Here is an 18,356-nt window from a genome sequence, read left to right on the forward strand (position 1 = left end):
TAAAATAGCATGCAAGTCCGGTTGAAGACCGTAGTGCATATCGAAATAATTATAATGATTATAAAAAAGAATGCGAATCCGGCTGAAACCCCCAAGCGCACAGTGTTTGCAGAAACAGAAAGATGTTGAAAAAATTTCAATTTAAAAAAAAGATGCGAGTCCGGTTAAAAATCCGTAGCGCACTAGTTTTGATGAAAACTGAAACAGTAAGAAGCATGCAAGTCTGGTTAAAGACCGCAGTGCAAATAAAAATATTTTATAAAAAAAACAAACAGTCGTAAAAGGAGATGCGAGTCCGGTCGAAGACCGTAGCGAACAGCAATCCGAAACAAATAAAATGCGAGTCTGTTTACAAATCCATAGCGCAGTTTTTCCATAGTAAACAGGCAAGTCCGAAAGATTCGAAGTGCCGTAATAAAGTTAATGTGAGTCCGGTGTGATTCCGTAGCACAATAAGGGCAAGTCCGGAGAAATCCGTAGTGCCATATTGTAATGAGAATGTGAGCCCGGTATGATTCCGTAGCACAAAAGGCAAGTCCGAAAGATTCGAAGTGCCGTAATAAAGTTAATGTGAGTCCGGTGTGATTCCGTAGCACAATAAGGGCAAGTCCGGAGAAATCCGTAGTGCCATATAATGAGAATGTGAGCCCGGTATGATTCCGTAGCACAAAAGGCAAGTCCGAAAGATTCGAAGTGCCGTATTAAAGTTAATGTGAGTCCGGTGTGATTCCGTAGCACAATAAGGGCAAGTCCAGAGAAATCCGTAGTGCCATATAATGAGAATGTGAGCCCGGTATGATTCCGTAGCACAAAAGGCAAGTCCGAAAAATTCGAAGTGCCGTGTTAAAGTTAATGTGAGTCCGGTATGGTTCCGTAGCACAAACGGCAAGTCCAGAGAAATCTTTAGTGCCATATTGTAATGAGAATGTGAGTCCAGTACGATCTAGTATGAATATCCAGTATGTAGCACCAAAGGCAAGACCGAGGAATTTCGAAGTGCCGCATTAAAACTAATGTTAGATCGGTATGGTTCCATAACATAGAAATCAAGTTAGAAGAATTGCCATACTAAAATAGGAAAATTGATATTTTGCAGCATACGCTGACGACAAAAGTAGAAAGGAAAGTATAGTGGTGGAAAAAGAGATTAATCTGGCAAGCCAAGTTGTCACATAAAAGACAACATAGATTAATATAAAAAACAAGCTAAAGAGTGGCTGGCAGCGCGAGAAGCTCAATGTGCGTGACATCTTGAATGTGATTATGTGCGATAAAAAGAATGCGATTCCGGCTGTTATATGAAGTGCACAGTTGCACATAAAAAAGCGATAAAGAGAGACGGAGAAAGAGAGAGAGATAGAGATAGATAGAGAGAGACAGAGAAGAGAGAGAGAGATAGAGATAGATAGAGAGAGACAGAGAGAGACATAGAGAGAGAGAGAGAGAGAGACATAGAGAGAGAGAGAGAGAGAGAGAGAGAGAGAAAATAAAATTGAAGATTTAGAGAAAAAATACAATTGAGAGACAGGATACAGTAAACAAAAAAACGAAAAGAATGTAGAGATAGTTTGTATTATGTGATAACATTTACTAGAATAAAACAAAATTAGATGTGGTGCTGACTTTTGATTAATAAGGCACTTTTGGTGCATAAAAAATACAATAGGCAAATTTTGTTAGAGTCTTGTTAATTAGGAATCTTGTTGATAACTTCAAAGAAAGTAATGTAATGCGAACGAAAATCGGGGAATAATTCCTACTGTTAAAAATAATTACATAAAATCGTTAGTCATGCATTTATATAAACAAACGGGATTTGTTTGCAAATCAAATGCTAATACATCACGACAGAATTGTGATTCAACCGAAATGCACATGATGATAGATAGATTAGAAGACTTGATTATAAACTATGGATCTAGCTATTGGAGATTGAAAAATAATCAATTTGTTGATTTCATTAATCGTTATTGTGTTTATCCAACAACATGTAGTATTTTAAGAATGCAGTTGCTTTGGAGGTTTGTGGTAATGATAGAGTATTTCAAAAATATTAGAGGGAATCATTGCTCTTCCTATGCTTCTGATACAATACCAAAATTGATAACAGGATACAAGTTCAAAAAAAAACATTGGTCCGAAGGGTTTACTCGCTATAATAGCAATCCAGATAGATTGTCCAGATCTCCAGATCCAGATCGACCAATCCCAATTTCAACCCATTCCAGATGGAGCTAGGCTAATTGCTATGATAGCTGCTAGGATGAAAGGACGTCCAATTTGACAGCCTACTGACCGATTTTGGTACCTGGTTTAGAGCAAATTAGCGATAAGTTCGGTTAAGGTCTTGAAGTAGGGTTGAATAAGGTCAACGCAAACAGCTGGTAAAAATTAGGCTCCATCGAGGATAGTAGCCAAAGCAATTAGAAGAAGACAGGCATATGATTGGACAAATGGGCAAAATTATCTACGCGAGCGAAGGTTAAAGTAATCGAAATGAAGTCACTAACAGATTGATACACACGGACAACACAGAGTAACAAGCTGATCATGAAGATTATTAAAATAGGATGGGAAATTAATTTTTAAATGCTTAACAATTAAAAAAAGAGATCATAATGACTACTTAAGGTAGTTGCAATCTTACATCGCAAAAAAGGGAAATGAAAATTCATTACGGACAAAATGAAACATAAGGTTAAAAAAAAGAAGAAAGAAGAAAATTTAAGAGCATATACAATAACATGTTTGATATTTTGCCACACCTTCCAGTACGTGTAGATAGCAAAAGTTGGTGCAGGAAAAATCATTCCTTCATGGAATAAAGAGTAACTGACAAACATTTTGGACGAGTCCCAGGTCAGTAGATTATACGTGAGATAAAAAAAAGAATTCAAGTTTGTAAAACCAGCCCGTAAGACCAGCCCGTAAGACCAGCTAAGATGATATCTGAAAGATAATGTCCATAATAATGTAATGAAAGATTATGTAATGTCTATTGATCATGGTGAGACTGACAAAAGCTAAAATGCATCGGAATGAGTTAGGAAAATAGGGAAGAGTAAAGTTAACAAGAAGTATAGATACAAAAGATAGTTCGAAGAAGCGACGTATTGTAGGAATTGTGATAAATAGAAGAAGTAAATAAGACAAGAATCAAACATTACTGCAAATATGTAGAATATACGTAATTTATGTCAAATAGGCTTTGAGATGTTGAAATAAGTAAGCGTTGGAATAGGAATCTACCTTGCAAAAAAAAAAAGTCAGACATGAGTCATCGATGAGGAGAGTTATAAATGTAGATGTGTTTGAAGTGTTAAGAATGAAGTCAAGCAAAGAAAGCGAGAAGGAAGATGACACGGAATTTATAGGAGCAATGCAGAAGCAAGTGACACCGGGTAGAATTGAACCAACGAAGGATGTTGAAGCGGTTGAGCGCAGATATCAAAGAAAAATCAGCTGTAGTGACAGTTACATGTATCGGATAAGTATTGAGTTTGGGAATGTTAAATGAAAAATGAAATTATTTTGAAAAATAATGTTTTTTTTGCAGCTTATCTTTAGCGTAATGCACAGGACTGTACCCTGAATCATGATGCAGAGAAGTCCTTCGAGGTAGCCGAGACACGGAAATGTACTACACGCAATAGGATTTCAGAACACGGAGAGATGGAGCACATATATGATACAACCATCAAGTTACTAATGCTATGAAGGAAGTGGAAGAATAGAAGATCGAGATGTAGATGTACAAAAAAAAATCATTTGCAGGAAACCACGACAGAGTAGTCAGAATCATGAAGTATTATGACAATTAAAAAGTTAGACCATGCAAATTTGGTTTTTGTTAGGATTTAAGGATTAGACGTAGATGTATATACAATCGATATTGTAAACCGTGAATTGTTTGCTTTAAGTTGAAAACCATAGAAAATCTGTATAACAGAATATAAGAGAGGCTTTTTTTTCACTGTTTTTCTTGGAGGAGGAAAGGGATTGTAGAATGCAATAGCAGTGACAGAGAGGGACAGCATGTACAAGTAGGGAGAATAGGTTGACAGTTGTTATTGAACCACCGCCGAAGACGGGCGAATAAATATTACACCGAACCAGAACTCTACAGAAATAAACTGTATTTACGTTATTGTGTTATACTTGCTGTTTAAGCAATACGCTTGCTGTAAATTTGAATTCGGTAAGTAACTGGCTTAATTTTGAATGGTTAATGTGTTTATAATGTAAAACGATAAAGTTACTGGGTGTGTTCATGTTTTTTTAGGTAAACAAGTGACTTCAAGATATTCTATTGTCCATGCCCAATCCCACCCAACTTGCCCCACCAGGGATTTGCGAGTCTACGCCAGGGAACTGCGTTCAGTCCGAGAGTCCGGCAGTGATCCAAAATACCAAAAAGGTACACGCGGAAATATTCGTGACTGAATATGGAATGTAACTTGTCCGTGTTTCCATGGCTGCTAGGATCCCACGTCCGGAATTATGTGTTGTGCTCACTTGAGTTGACTGCTTTTTCATAGTTGGCGGCATCTGATATCTGTATGTCGCTGCTCTTCGTTGCTGCTTCGCTCCACGATGGATGTGGATACGGGTGTCCTTGCTTGCTGGGTAGATTGGTATGAGTTCCACAAACTGCAATGCGTTCATACCAATTTCCCACGCCAATTGCTGACTTACGCTGTACCAGTCTGAGCAATCTGCAGCACTCCAGAAGCACTCCTGGCAGTCCCCGTACCGCACAGGTGGTGCGTAGCATAACGCCGAATCGGTGGCTGCTGCCAGCAGGTGAGAACGATTCATGTGAACGACACGATCACTCTACTGACGGTGATAGAGACTACTTCCGGAGATAGCTTTAAACTTGAACAACAGAACCAAACCATAACCCTTACTTGGCACGATGGCATTTCAGCTGACAGTGTCCATGCGGATGGCGGATGTGTAACGCCACAGCCATCAGGCAGTGTTTATCCCGAGCGTTAATGCTGTCGAACGATATGGCCGTTATGCCCGTGTTGACAATACACAAGATTAAGTGATAGGAAAACCACACGCCGCGTAGGGCGTACCGGTCATTGGACATTGACATTGTTGTGAATCCTATTCCTCTTGGTACAGGTGAATGAATATACGTCGCTGAAGTATTTTTCCGAGTGCATTCACAGCACCAAAGCTAATATTTTCGAAAGGTTATCTAGGCTTGGGGAGCAATATCATTTGTTGTCGGTTTTTAATACGGTGCAAATGACCGCTCGAAAGACGAGTTTACCAGGTATTCCTGTTTCGATACTATCGTCGTAGCATGTTGAATTATTTTCAATGTTCTGGGGCTTTTTACGTTGCCATCTCAGCAGGCAGCTCAGTGCCAACCGTTACAGGCATCATATAATTGCTCGCCGTCGAGAGCTTTCTCCACCTTTGCCCTCACCTATTTTGATGAATTGGAAACATGAAACTGTTAGCACATGCTAACTTTAATGACCTTCTCGATCACGCGGTTTTCATTAAAATGATGTTCCGCTGCCTCCTTTTACCCAGGTAATGGCGCACAGGGATTTCTGGTGCGCACGTTATAGCATGTGCGTTGAAGTATTTCACTACACGCATCGGCAAGCACCTCAAATATCGTTCTCAGCTGTATCTCTCTCCCTCTCTCGGATATCAATGCTGCGAATTCCAATATGGAACGAATCCAAGTTACAAAGGGTCGTTTTCCACCTGCTGCTAACGCATCGGTCGCGCTGTCGACTGTCATGTGAATTATGCCGTGATCGATACGACTGGGGCTGTTGCGCACGCACCTGATTTTCATCGAGCCCTTGCATCTCAAACTTTGTCATCCCGTGGTCGGACCTCGGGGATAGGAGCACAGGGCATTAGTGTGAAAAAGTACATGAAATTAAATTGTAACTATGTATACGAATTATGTAGTTGAATATTCGTTAACAGTGTTGTTTAAACTATGTATGTGAAAAAGAGTTCGAATGAATGCCCTGTTCAGTTCATACTTATTTTTAAAATTATTATTCAGGCTGTTGAACATTAAAAGATACTTCCCTTTCTTTATGAGAAAGAACTTTCTTTATGAGGAAGGACTTTCTTTATTTTTACAAAATGTACAAATATGTTTGAGAAACTCCCTCGTGAGTTTTTAAAAGATATGTTTATTTTTCGGCAGGGAAACACAGACTAATTTGCTAGGTTTTATGTTTCGACGCTGCTTGGTGTTCTTCGCCTACCGGTCACGTTACCAACCACATGCCGTGATCATGTTCATCCCGCCTGCATGGTGTCATCTGCATACCGGACGGTCCACTCGATCAATACGGCACCGCACATGGAGCTTACGTTCGTGATCTGCGCCGATTGTCGTAGGAACCCGCTTCCGGTATGGTTCCAGTTGGTACACGACACCGCGTGTGGAGCGCACCAAGCACTTTGTCTAGCACCTGTGTACATATCTGAACATTGTTTGATTTACTATAAAGGTAGGGTAATTGTACCAGTATTGGGCTGGCCAGAGCAGCAGTTTAACTAAAACTGCTCATAAACTAACAATTTCAATATTGTATGATGAAAATGTTCTTATTTTGCTTTATAAACTACTGTAATACTACTGTACCCCCAGTATGTCAAGTTACAAATGCTTTTTTTATATATAAGCAAAACGTGGTACAGTCCTCAGGTGGCAAAACTTAAAAAAAAACTCGTCGTGAGTTCAAGCCTTCTATGGACCGGTCCCTTGTGTCAAGGATTGAATATCCGTCTGCATGGTACTAATAAGCCTAGAAGCCCGGTACAGCCCTGCCCTTAGGTCGTTACGCCAAATAACAGCAATTTCATAAATACATTATAATGGTTCAATACACCACGGGTCCTGTCGAACACCCGGAAAATGTAAAGCTCTTAAAATGTAATTAGATTTCATGTTAAATACGTTGATGTTATGCATCGCATTTTTGCACACATTCGCGTATTTTGTTACCCTGTCGAAACCTGTCAAAACTAAAAACTTATCCTGTTAACCTGGTAGATTTGTACAAAGTCTACCATTTCTTAAATATAAATAATACACATAAACATAACTCATAAACATACCTGCTAAACAAATAAAACTTACTCTTAACTTACAAAAAAGGCTTATTCATACCTGGAAAACTAAGAAAATTTTACAGGCATACGAAACCATAAAAAACGCAGGTAACTTTTACAACAGCTAGAACACGCACCTGTGCATAAAAACCCCAGGCAATTAAATGATTCGTATGTTGTGCAAAGGTAAATTTACATACCTTTTCATACTTCGGGTTGTATAAATTTTGCTCCAAATACAGCATGCCCCTCATTCGCAAATACGTTGTTGTTTGTGTGACATCTCTGTTCTAATTCGGAGCTCTGCCATTGTGTCTCGTGTATTTCTTGAAAAGTGTAAGCTCGATTAGTGATGGAAAATATTCCATATTCGCAACAACTTAAAATAACCGGAAAACTTTATAAAGATGCTGATGCTAAGGCAAAAGTATCAAGATTGGATACCCAGTCTAGTGCAACGCATAGTGAAACGCAAATAGATCTGAGGAATCAGCCTTCAACATCCTCTGCATTACCTTTTACTGCAGCTGATATATTACCAAATCAAGCAAACATAGACGCAAGTAGCAATTTAAAAATCATAAGCGATTGTGATTCTGAAGGAGACAATGAAAACATCGACATTAACGAGGATGAGGATATTGAAAATTTGGACATCAACGAGGCTGATGAAAATGAAACCATTAACATCAACGAAGAGCAAGAGGATGACGAAACAGATGAAATCGAAATAGAAAATCTGGATCTTAAAGAATGCTTAAAAATCTGGTCATTGGTTTCCAATATAGACCATAAATCGCTTCGGTTTCTGCTGAGAATTTTACGTACAAACTGTGATGCTTCTCTTCCTAAAGATCCTCGTACATTACTAAAAACTCCAAAGAAACCTGCAGGAATTACAAACATCACTGGAGGGCAGCTGTGGTACCAAGGAATAAAGACATGCCTCATGAAAAAGTTTCGGTAAGTTCAATACAGATGGAATCGCAATTTCAAATATTAATTTATTTTTGTCTTTTTTTCTTTAACAGCACCGCCAACCTTGATGACAATATTTCAACACTAAGCCTGAAAGTGTTTATTGATGGATTACCACTTCATAGGAGCACCAATCTGGAGTTTTGGCCAATCTTGGCGAGCATCGACGAACTCCCAAACGAAGCGCCGATGAAAGTGGGTATTTATTGTGGATTGAAGCATCCACAAAACATAGAGGAATATTTACGGCAACTTGTAGATGAGTTGAAAGAATTGACTACCAGTGGTATTGTTATACACAACCGTTTCATCAAAATCAACCTGCTTTACTTCATCGCTGATACTCCTGCTAGAGCTCTGCTAAAAGGTAAATATTCATTTACACTATTACTTCTCTACCAGCTAAAAGTAAAGCTAACAAGCTATATCTTTCTTTTCCGTTTATTAACAGGAGTTGTGAATTTTAACGGATTGCAAGGATGCATTAAATGCACATGTCAAGGAACAAAGGAAAACAATAGAACTATTTTTAGAGGAGTTTCTGCCGAGCAACGAACTAACAAAGCATTTCGAGATGGCGTTTATATGCCAGAGCATCAAAGAGAACTAACTCCTCTATTGGAGCTAGAATGTTTAGATATGATAAAACAATTTATTGTGGCTGATGAATTGCATCTAATTCACCATGGAGTATTCAAGAAACTAATTAAGAGATGGAGGGATGGAGAGCGTGGCTTTTTACCTAGATGGTCTGATCAACAATGTGAGACAATTTCATCAAAATTAGCCGACATTCAGCTTCCATCCGAAATTCATAGAAGGCTACGACATTTAAGGTATTTGGATTTGGTATTTGGAAAGCGACCGAGTTCAGATCATTCCTTCACTACGGGAGCATAGTTATTTTGCGTGATTATATATCAGACGAGCAATATTCCCATTTTATGTTGCTATTTTGTTCAATTACTCTACTATCATCAAAAGCGTACGAAGAGCATTGGCCAAAAGCAGGAAAAATGTTAAATCGTTTTGTAATGGACTACGAAACAAATTACGGACCAAACGGTTTAACCAGCAACGTACACAATCTTCAGCACGTTCTAGAAGATGTCAAAAACTACGGCCCACTTCCATTAATATCAACATATCCGTTTGAAAATGAACTACGTCTTTTGAAGCTGCTGTTAAGGAGTGGAGTGAACTGTTTACAACAAGTGATAAACCGTTTGGCAGAATTAGATCAACTTGACAACCGACACAAAAATACAGAGGAGAATATTAAATATCCATGCGTTAAACACCACTGCGATAAGAGGACAGCACATATACGTCAAGGATTAATGTTACAGCAAGGAGATAGAAACGGATGGTTTTTAACGAAGGATAATCATGTAGTTAGATTTGAATCAGCAGTTGAACGCGCATCAACAGAGGTTATAAAAGGAAAAAAGCTTCTGACCAGCGAGGAATATTTTTACAAGCCTATAAGTTCATTCCTTTTGAACATATCGAAGGGTAATATGAATGAGTTATCATCATTTTCGGATGAGTTTTTCCCTCAAAGTATAAAGTGTAAGTTAGTAGCTATAAAAACAATGTCAGAAGAGTATGTGTACATTCCATTGCTTCATACTTTAGAAACATAAATAAATAAACATATTCATAAAGAGCGATCCAGACAGTTCATTTATTTAATAATAGTTCACATTGCTTAGAATTTTAAATTCTTTTAATTTTAATTCATTTCATAAATTCAAACTTTGTTTCATTATATACTTAACATATGTTATCACAAGTATAAGATCATGTGTAAGCTTATCGAACATAATTAACATAATATAATGTAATATATAAAGGAACATACTTTGTTATTAATTCTATTTTCTCTAGCATTACCTTATTTAGTGTTTAGGCTTAAAATTATGAGAAGTAGAAGCACGAGCTCCGGACAGATTAAGTCTAGAGCTGGCATGTCGTAATTTCTGTCCTATATAATCAAAAACAAATCTTTCCGCCGGTTTCACAAATTTTGTCTCCGCAATTTCCAAGAATAATTTTTTATGTTAGTGTAGGACGAGAAAGGAATCTTTTGCTCTGTTTTACTGCGTCCGGACCAAGTCATTTTAGCTAAAAATTGCCGGGAAAATAGTAAGTCCAATGACTGGTGTATTTGGTATTTAGAGTTCCCTAACTTTAATGAACTTCGCAGCTCCGTTAAATTTTTTTGTTTAAAAGTATCGTTTGATTCTCCTAGCTGGCTTTCAAAATCCTCTAATTGTTTTTGGTCCTGTATTGCTTCGAAAACAAATTCATTTACTGGCTCACTATGTCCTGATTTTTCGTGTAATACATCTATTATGTAATCTAATTTGGTATTTCAAATTTCCAATTTGCGCTCTAATGTTGAATTTGTTTTTTTGCTTTTCTGATTGGCTGATGTAGTTGCAGTCGTAGTTGAGGTTGTTGTAGGTATTGCCTTACTATTGTCATTTGGTGCGGGTGTCGATATCGGTATGGATAGGGTTTCATCGAATGAATGGTTGTTAAGATAATCTGTAACAAAGCAAATTAATAAACTTATTCAAGTACATTTAATTTTATTATCATCTCACTCACCATCTAATGAATTGCATCTGGAACGTGGCAAATACTGAAGATGTGACCCTGTCATGGAGACTGCAAATAGATTAATATTTAAAAATGGGATATTTTCAAGATTGTCAAGGCACTTCATACCATTTGATGTGGAAACATTTGTTGTTGGATCTTGTTGGTATTGTTCTTCAAATTGTGTTTCTACCAATACTGTTTGAAATTGTTCATGGCTATTTTTTTGGAGATCTTGTTGTTGTTGTGCCTCTTTCTGTTGTTGTTGTCGTTTCTCTTTCTGTTGTTGTTGTTGTTTCTCTTTCTGTTGTTGTTGTTGCTCATTTTCTTGTTGTGGTTCTAGTTGATTTTGTTTGTGTGTTGAACAAACTGGAGTTTCTTGTTCTTGTTTAGGAATCATTGATGATCGCCAGGGACACTTCGTTAAGTACGACATTATTGCTTGCACGTCGGCGGTTGGGGGAGCTAATAAAACTGGAAATTTGTTTGATATTACTGTGTTAAAATTTTGATGGTGCGTGACGAACATGTTTGCAATGATTATATGCTAGTGGTGAGTCATACGTTTCATTTCACAATCTGTGGATGTGATCCAAACGGAATCGATTCCAACCCGTGAAGTGCAGCTGGTGCGCTTATTTTGAGTTGGAATCAAATCTGACCCGTGGATGTATCGAGTTGGTGTCGACCCTAATCATTGTTGTCGGGTTACAATCATGTTCGTCATAGTTTGTTCTATATACGGTGCCGATAACAACTATTCGTTGCATTTCGGTCCTCCGCCAACAATTTCCTCAGATTTATTTCCTTGTTCCTTACCATTTTCATTAGTGGGTGCCTTTTTTTGTTTTCCGTTTTCGGATATGACGATGACGAGGTGCTTGCTGCTTGGATCATATCCTTCGTTGTGCTGTTATCGGAAACAACTTCTTCTTTCACTGAAAATGCTACACGTTAATTAATGAAATCACTCCTACAAATATTGTCTTACCAATGGTTTCCGTTTTTGTCTTTGACGGTTTGATGACGGTTTTAAAATCTGCAATTGGTCGGCTTGACTTCGGTTGGACTATATTGCACGCTGAAAATAATTGCATACACCCCGGTACCAAAATCCATGCGACTTTTCGCTAACGGATTGATTAAATGGCGCCCGATTAGACGATCCGATAGAAGCACTTTTCAGGCTTAACGGATTGAGCGAGATACACCGTCGCGGCGACACGATACATGTTGCATACATGTGTATTACATTTCAAGAGCCCCCCCTCACTTTTTTCGGATAGCAATGAGTTCAAACACACTTACGAATCCGTTGTTAATTTTTTTTTTATTTTCCACTTTCTTTTTATGCACCCGCGGGAGAGTGCGAAACGACAAAGAAAAGAAAACACACACACACCTCCTCCTCCCCATGGTGTTTTTCGCAATGTGATCCCGTAGGAGAACGCGAATGCAAAAACACACACACAAAGTCACGCACGCACGCAGGCAAGCACACAAACACACACCCCACTCCTCCCCCGCTCGTGTTTTCGCAAGGTGATTCCGTAGGAGATCGCGAAACAGCAAAAAACACACACAACCACGCGCGCACACATACACACACAGACACATATACCTACCCCCCTCCTCTCCTAGTGTTTTTCGCAAGGTGATCCCGTAGGATCTCGTTATGCGAAGCGGCAAAAACACACACAGCCACGCACGCAGGCATGCACACACATACATACACACACAGACGCGCGCGCGCACGCACGCACGAACGCACGAGAGAGCGTAAATGAAGAGGTTCCATACGTTGCCGGCCTCCCCCTCCCGTGTTCTCGTTCACAGAGAAGGCTGATGTGTGCACGTTTGTGCGTGTACCTTTGCCGTCCCTCCTCTCCTTCCTCATCCGTTGACCGTTCGTTGTAAGGTGGAGGATGATTTCAGCGCTGTTCAAGAAATGAAAGTTAAGAATAATATTACTCACTCTTTTTTCGTATGTTTTGTGTGTTATCATAACTTACCTTATTGCAAACAAAATCCGGAATGAAGCTCCTCGTTTAGAATTTTCCGCATTCGATCACATCCTCGGCGATGCTCGACGCCATCAGTGGATGAAAGCAGGAAAAGAAACAAAGAAAAGCATCAGTCACCATCAGCATCATCTTACTCTCACACTTTTACATCGGTTGATGATTCTTACCTTTACAATACCACCAAAACAAACAGCGATGGAACCAAATCCGGAACACCAAAATCACACACGATTTCTGGAGCAAACCGACACATCCTCCCCCTCCAATTGTTTGCCGCAGACTGACGTGTGTGTGAGCAGCAATGTTCTTGAAGCGGTGAGCAACGGTAAAGGACACACAAGAAGAAGCGAGACGGCTATACGAGTAATGAATTACGCCGCTGCACACACAGCGCGCGTCATAATTTTATGCGCGAAAATCTTAAAATTTAAGTTATTCATGACAAATTGTATCGACATTTTCATACTCTGACGAACTTTTACGAAAGATATGTAAAAACTTAATTTAGTGCAATTAAATTCAGTGCAATATCATTAGCAGAACATAACATTTTGATATTTGTTTGTAAATTCAGATCCTAAGAGCTTCTACTTTTTTGAACAATAAGTGTAGAAACACAAATTTTGTCTGAGTCCAGAACAGCAACAGGGAAGATGTCGTACGCTGAGTGTGGAGATGTGTGTGTATGTGGTGAACGTTGCCGCGACAAGCGTGCTGTAGGATACAACGCGTGTAGGAGGGGGTAAAATCGCTTGGCTCATTGAAAATACAGGCAAAGTTGGCGCGAAGAAAACGCAACACTGCGGATTGTATGGAAAATGTTGCGCCTTCAATCCGATTGCCATGCGATTGTCCTGGGGGCATTAAACAATCGCACATGTAAACAATGCAATGCAATCTTACCTTTTTTTTTAGTTCCAGGTTCTTCATTTTCCTTCTCCAAAATATTGCGGGATCTTTTTCCAGATGCAGGAATCTTCTTACCTCTACCGGGCTGCGCCACGTTGTTTTGGTTCATTTTCGGAATCTATATCCAACGCAAAAACATATCAGCCAAATTGTTGAGAACAAACAAAACAAAGCGGACATTGTTACACTTACCGTATCTAATATATTTCTGTTATTTGAATGATTTAGAAACCCATCAACTACTAGATCCACTTCAACACTTTGTTTGCATTACAAACTGACAGCTCGCGTACGTTCCGTGTACGGGTTGTGGTTGTGTGAGTGAGAGAATTTTCGTTCTCATCGCAACCACTGCATGAATTAAAAAATCCAGACGCATGTACAATAAAAGACATCGCATGATACATATCACACGTTGCTGCAACACGACTATGTCGCGTCATTCAAACTATCCGTTAAGCCTGAAAAGTGCTTCTATCGGATCGTCTAATCGGGCGCCATTTAATCAATCCGTTAGCGAAAAGTCGCATGGATTTTGGTACCGGGGTTCTTTCTCTGCCCGTTGTTCTCTGCACGACTTGAAATGGGATCATTAGCTGCTTTTGTAGATATTCTGTTTGTCCCATCGGTAACGGTGTTGTTCAAAATCTTTATCCTCTTTTCACAGAATTCCATCAGGTCATCAAAATTGTCTTCCGTGTCAGCTGCAAAGATTTCGTATGCCATTAACGTATCGTGATGAATTTTGCATCTTACCAGACTTGTTCAAGGTGTAGCCCATTTTGATACTGGCTCTTTTAGTCGTTCCATTCCCCGCACCAACCGTCGAGATTCATTAACGATTCGAGTCAACTCTTCGGGTGTTGCTGCTGCCATTGGTTGAAGATCCATGAGCGCCTTAAAATACTCGCGCTTCAGCTTCTTTTCATCATCGAAACGCTTAAAAAGCGCCTTCCATGTACTCGAATAGTTCTCCCCCATAAGTTGAACATGTTCAAGTTGTCGAGCTACATCTCCTCTCAACGACGCCAGTAAATATTGCAGCTTCATAACTTCAGACAACTCCACTACCTCGTGCACCATCGATTCGAAACGATCCTTAAAACTCATCCATTGCGTACTATCACCACTAAACGTAGGAAGCTCTATTTTCGGTAAACGCACTTGTGAACTCGAAAACAATGTGTTCGTCATAGTACTGTTCGCGATCGGTCGTACACTTTCATCTCGTCCTTGTTTTTCTAACAGAAAACCCTTCACTTTGTGATACTTTCTTTGAAACTCCTTCCTCTCACTTCTTAACTGTACCTCATCACACTCATCATACTCCAATAACAACTTTTCCCGCACGCTTTCATAAGTCTTTTTTGCCTCTTCCAAGGACAAAAGCTGACTACTTAATTCACAACGTTGTGCATCCACGTAATTATCCATAAATTCTTCAAATTGCCCTAGGCCTGCCAATCGATCTTGGTAAATTCTTATCCACGGCACCATTTTTTCTGCTTCTTTCGATGCTTTCGGCATTTTAAAGTTCAACAACACTCCTCAAATTGCGATGGCGAACACTGACACCAACTCGGTCACGATGGCCGAAACACACTAACCGCAAACTGATTGTCCTAGCAACGATCTTTCCGACGCTAAACTTGTTCTAATTTTCACACGATTTTACCACTCCTAGCATTGGGGCCCGCGAATTGGCCGAAATACACTTCTCATCCCAACTCAGGAGCAGGTCCAACACAAATGTGTGTAGTTTTCTAGCAATCAACAAAAAAACAATTTTACGTCACCTATAGTTACGCGCACCTCTGTAACTCGGACCCACGCTATGGCCGAACTAACGCACACGCACAAATCGCTAGCACGATTGCTAAAGCTAAAAAAAAAACGGTACACGCACAAAATTACGCTTACGCACTGTTATCGTTCGCTTACTTCTGCACTCTAAACCGCCGACTCCCGGAAAAGTGTAATAAAAGTCACAAAACTCTATGCCACTTCATGTGCACTCACGTAAAAAAACACGCACATAAAGGCATGCGCCGGCAAATCGTACGCCTACACTCTTCCACTCACAAACAATCTCGTGGATTCAGCACAAGCAAAAACGATACAATCGCAGCGATCTTGTGATGAGAATCTAAATGTCCCGAATTCTATTGCGATTTTGACAACTCGTTTATCCCTTTTTGTTCGAAGGACCAAATGTTCAATAGCTCAATCAAAAAAACCGATGTGTTCTGTACGGTGGTTCAACTTAGACTCTAACATTTATTTCATCATTTCAATAGACGTACGCGTTCTCACTAACACTAACTAACTCTTATCGTTATGGACTAAATTATGGCTACTTGTATGCTATTACCTTTCAGCATACATCTAGGCGCTAACATATTTCATTGATGACGCCTTGCTTGAAAATAAAACGCAAAGAAAAATAATCCCTGGCACCGTGGCATAAGGAAGCTGCTTAGGCGCTATTTAAAAGATCCACCTGGAACTTTAACGCTGTTTATCTACTGCAAAAGGCGAATTCAAGCAGCGATCTTTAGCATGCCAAAATTAGCTGCTTAGGCAATTTTGGCTACTTGGGTATCTTCTTCACAAGGTATACCTGTTCTCGGAAGCTTCCAATTACTAGACCATTAATTAACGACTGTGAAATTTATCGGAAAGATCATACTAAATACCTAGGACTAACGGTAGATAAACGACTGACATACAGATATCATACAGAAAATGTTACTGTTAAATGTGAAAAAACTTTTTAGAATTCTGTACAGTTTTCTTAATAGGAAATCGAAATTAAATTTCAAAGACGAAATGCTGTTGTACCCATTAGGTAAAATTGTGCCCACTCACACAAATTAAAATTGCAAAGAGCTCAAAATAAATTCTTGAAAGCTATTTTAGAGTCCCTCGGTGGTACAACACAACTGCATTACACATCGGATGTAATATTCCCACAATAGTGAAAATATTAACCAGGTTGAAATTAAACTACAATGCAAAGTGCACAACTAGCCCACTACAAATACTACACACTAAAAAATATTTCACGACCTCGGTTAATTATCTGCCGAAATACAGGGTTTTCCAATTGAGTTTAGACTAGCATCATACTTTTTTTTGAATAAGCGCAATAGATTCTTGACTAGCATCCTCCATTTTTGATTACGATCAAAATCGATTCGATTGCAGGCGCGAAGTGACCAGATTGTTTTTAGAGGTTATCGGTAGGAAATCTAAAGCAAATTCGGTAATTTTCGGTAAAAACAACTTTTTATTCACTCACAAAATTTATTAAATTCCAATTTTATTGTTGAACGGTGAATACTTAGAAAATATTTGATTTTCGGTCAGAAATATTGAGTTTTAGTATGCTCAATTGTGAACCGATATTCGATCGAAAATCGATAGAACTACATATGGTCACTCTGAAAAAGCTAGCTTTTGGTTAGGTTATGTCTATGGGTCCACTACTGCATATTTCAATTCAGCTGTTATATACTTTTGTGTTGTATTGTGCATTCATAAAATCAAAACAATAGCATCGAAAACCTATCAGATAAATATATCTTTCTTTGTGGATGATATATAACAGTAAAACAAATTATTTAAACAAATGAGCGGATGAAATTAAATATTATCCACAGATTATTATTCAAGTCGATCTGTCACACCGGATGTTATAAACCCGTCGCTCTTAGGCTGTCATGCAGGACCAGCTGAAATCAATTGCTCCTAGTCAATAAACCATTGCTCGTAATGAAAAAAAAGAATGCTAGTCAAGAATCTATTGCGACTATTCAAAAAAAGTATGCCGCTAGTCTAAACTCAATTGGAAAACCCTGCTGCTTATCGTCAATTGAAAACCCTGCTTATTGGAAAAGAGCTGCTTATCGTCACTACCAAACGCGCCGCTGCCAAAGATCTCGCTCGATCTACTTTGACATGCACTCTTCATACTGCAGCTATAACAGGTTTCGATATCGCAGATATTTGAGTAAAATTCAACGTAACCTCTGCAGGTGGCCTGACTCGTTTTGGCGCTTCTACAACCAAAACAAAATCCACGCATACACCGAAATCCATTACGTACAAAGGAGCAACAAGTGCCAACACTAATGAAATGTGCAATCTCTTCGCGGATCGCTTCGCAGATTGCTTTTCACCGGCCATGAATGATACCGATACCATTGATGCTGCTCTCATCAACACTCCGGCTGGCGCAATTAACATGAGCACTCCTTTCATCGACAGTGAGATCGTTTTATCAGCCCTAATGCAACTAAAGCCTTCCTTCGCTCCTGGACCCGACCTTCTGCCGTGCTGAAACGCTGCCAAACGACAGTAGCACCTATCCTTGCAAAAATGTTCAATGCATCGCTAGCCAATGGCTACTTTCCCAAAACATGGAGAAAATCTTGGATGGTTCCTATTTACAAAAAGGGCGACAGGACAGATGCCATCAACTACCGGGGTATTACATCTTTGTGTGCCATTGCCAAGGTGTTCGAACTAGTGATATACAAAAATCTGCTACATACATGCCGCAGCTACCTAAGCCCGTATCAACATGGATTCGTGCCAAAAAAAAGTCGACTACCACGAACCTGGTTGAATTTGTAACCTATTGCACTAGTCAAATTGCCGGAGCTCAAGTCGATGCAATTTATACAGATCTGAAAGCAGCATTCGACTCTCTTCCGCACGCAATTC

The 18,356-nt window shown here is 39.3% G+C and overlaps 3 long non-coding RNA genes across 4 annotated transcripts; 1 reads left to right on the top strand and 2 right to left on the bottom strand.

The window, feature by feature from the left end:
• The first annotated feature begins 1,653 nt into the window (after window positions 1-1,653).
• LOC121602656 lies at window positions 1,654-4,524 on the top strand. The gene is made up of 3 exons (XR_006006461.1): window positions 1,654-4,198; window positions 4,283-4,417; window positions 4,483-4,524. It is a non-coding gene; the product is annotated as an uncharacterized LOC121602656 (long non-coding RNA).
• A 5,641-nt stretch (window positions 4,525-10,165) lies between these two features.
• On the bottom strand, window positions 10,166-10,988 carry LOC121602655. Its single transcript, XR_006006460.1, has 3 exons — window positions 10,825-10,988; window positions 10,705-10,764; window positions 10,166-10,641 (listed from the first exon to the last, which is right to left on the bottom strand). It is a non-coding gene; the product is annotated as an uncharacterized LOC121602655 (long non-coding RNA).
• A 1,515-nt stretch (window positions 10,989-12,503) lies between these two features.
• Window positions 12,504-16,962, bottom strand: LOC121602657. Of its 2 annotated transcripts, XR_006006463.1 has the most exons (3): window positions 13,821-16,961; window positions 12,708-13,746; window positions 12,504-12,632 (listed from the first exon to the last, which is right to left on the bottom strand). It is a non-coding gene; the product is annotated as an uncharacterized LOC121602657 (long non-coding RNA). The 2 variants fall into 2 exon arrangements; XR_006006462.1 differs by having other exon boundaries at window positions 12,708-16,962.
• Window positions 16,963-18,356: the final 1,394 nt, after the last annotated feature.

This window comes from Anopheles merus, unplaced genomic scaffold (assembly GCF_017562075.2).
Source record: "Anopheles merus strain MAF unplaced genomic scaffold, AmerM5.1 LNR4000555, whole genome shotgun sequence".
Taxonomy (NCBI): domain Eukaryota; kingdom Metazoa; phylum Arthropoda; class Insecta; order Diptera; family Culicidae; genus Anopheles; species Anopheles merus.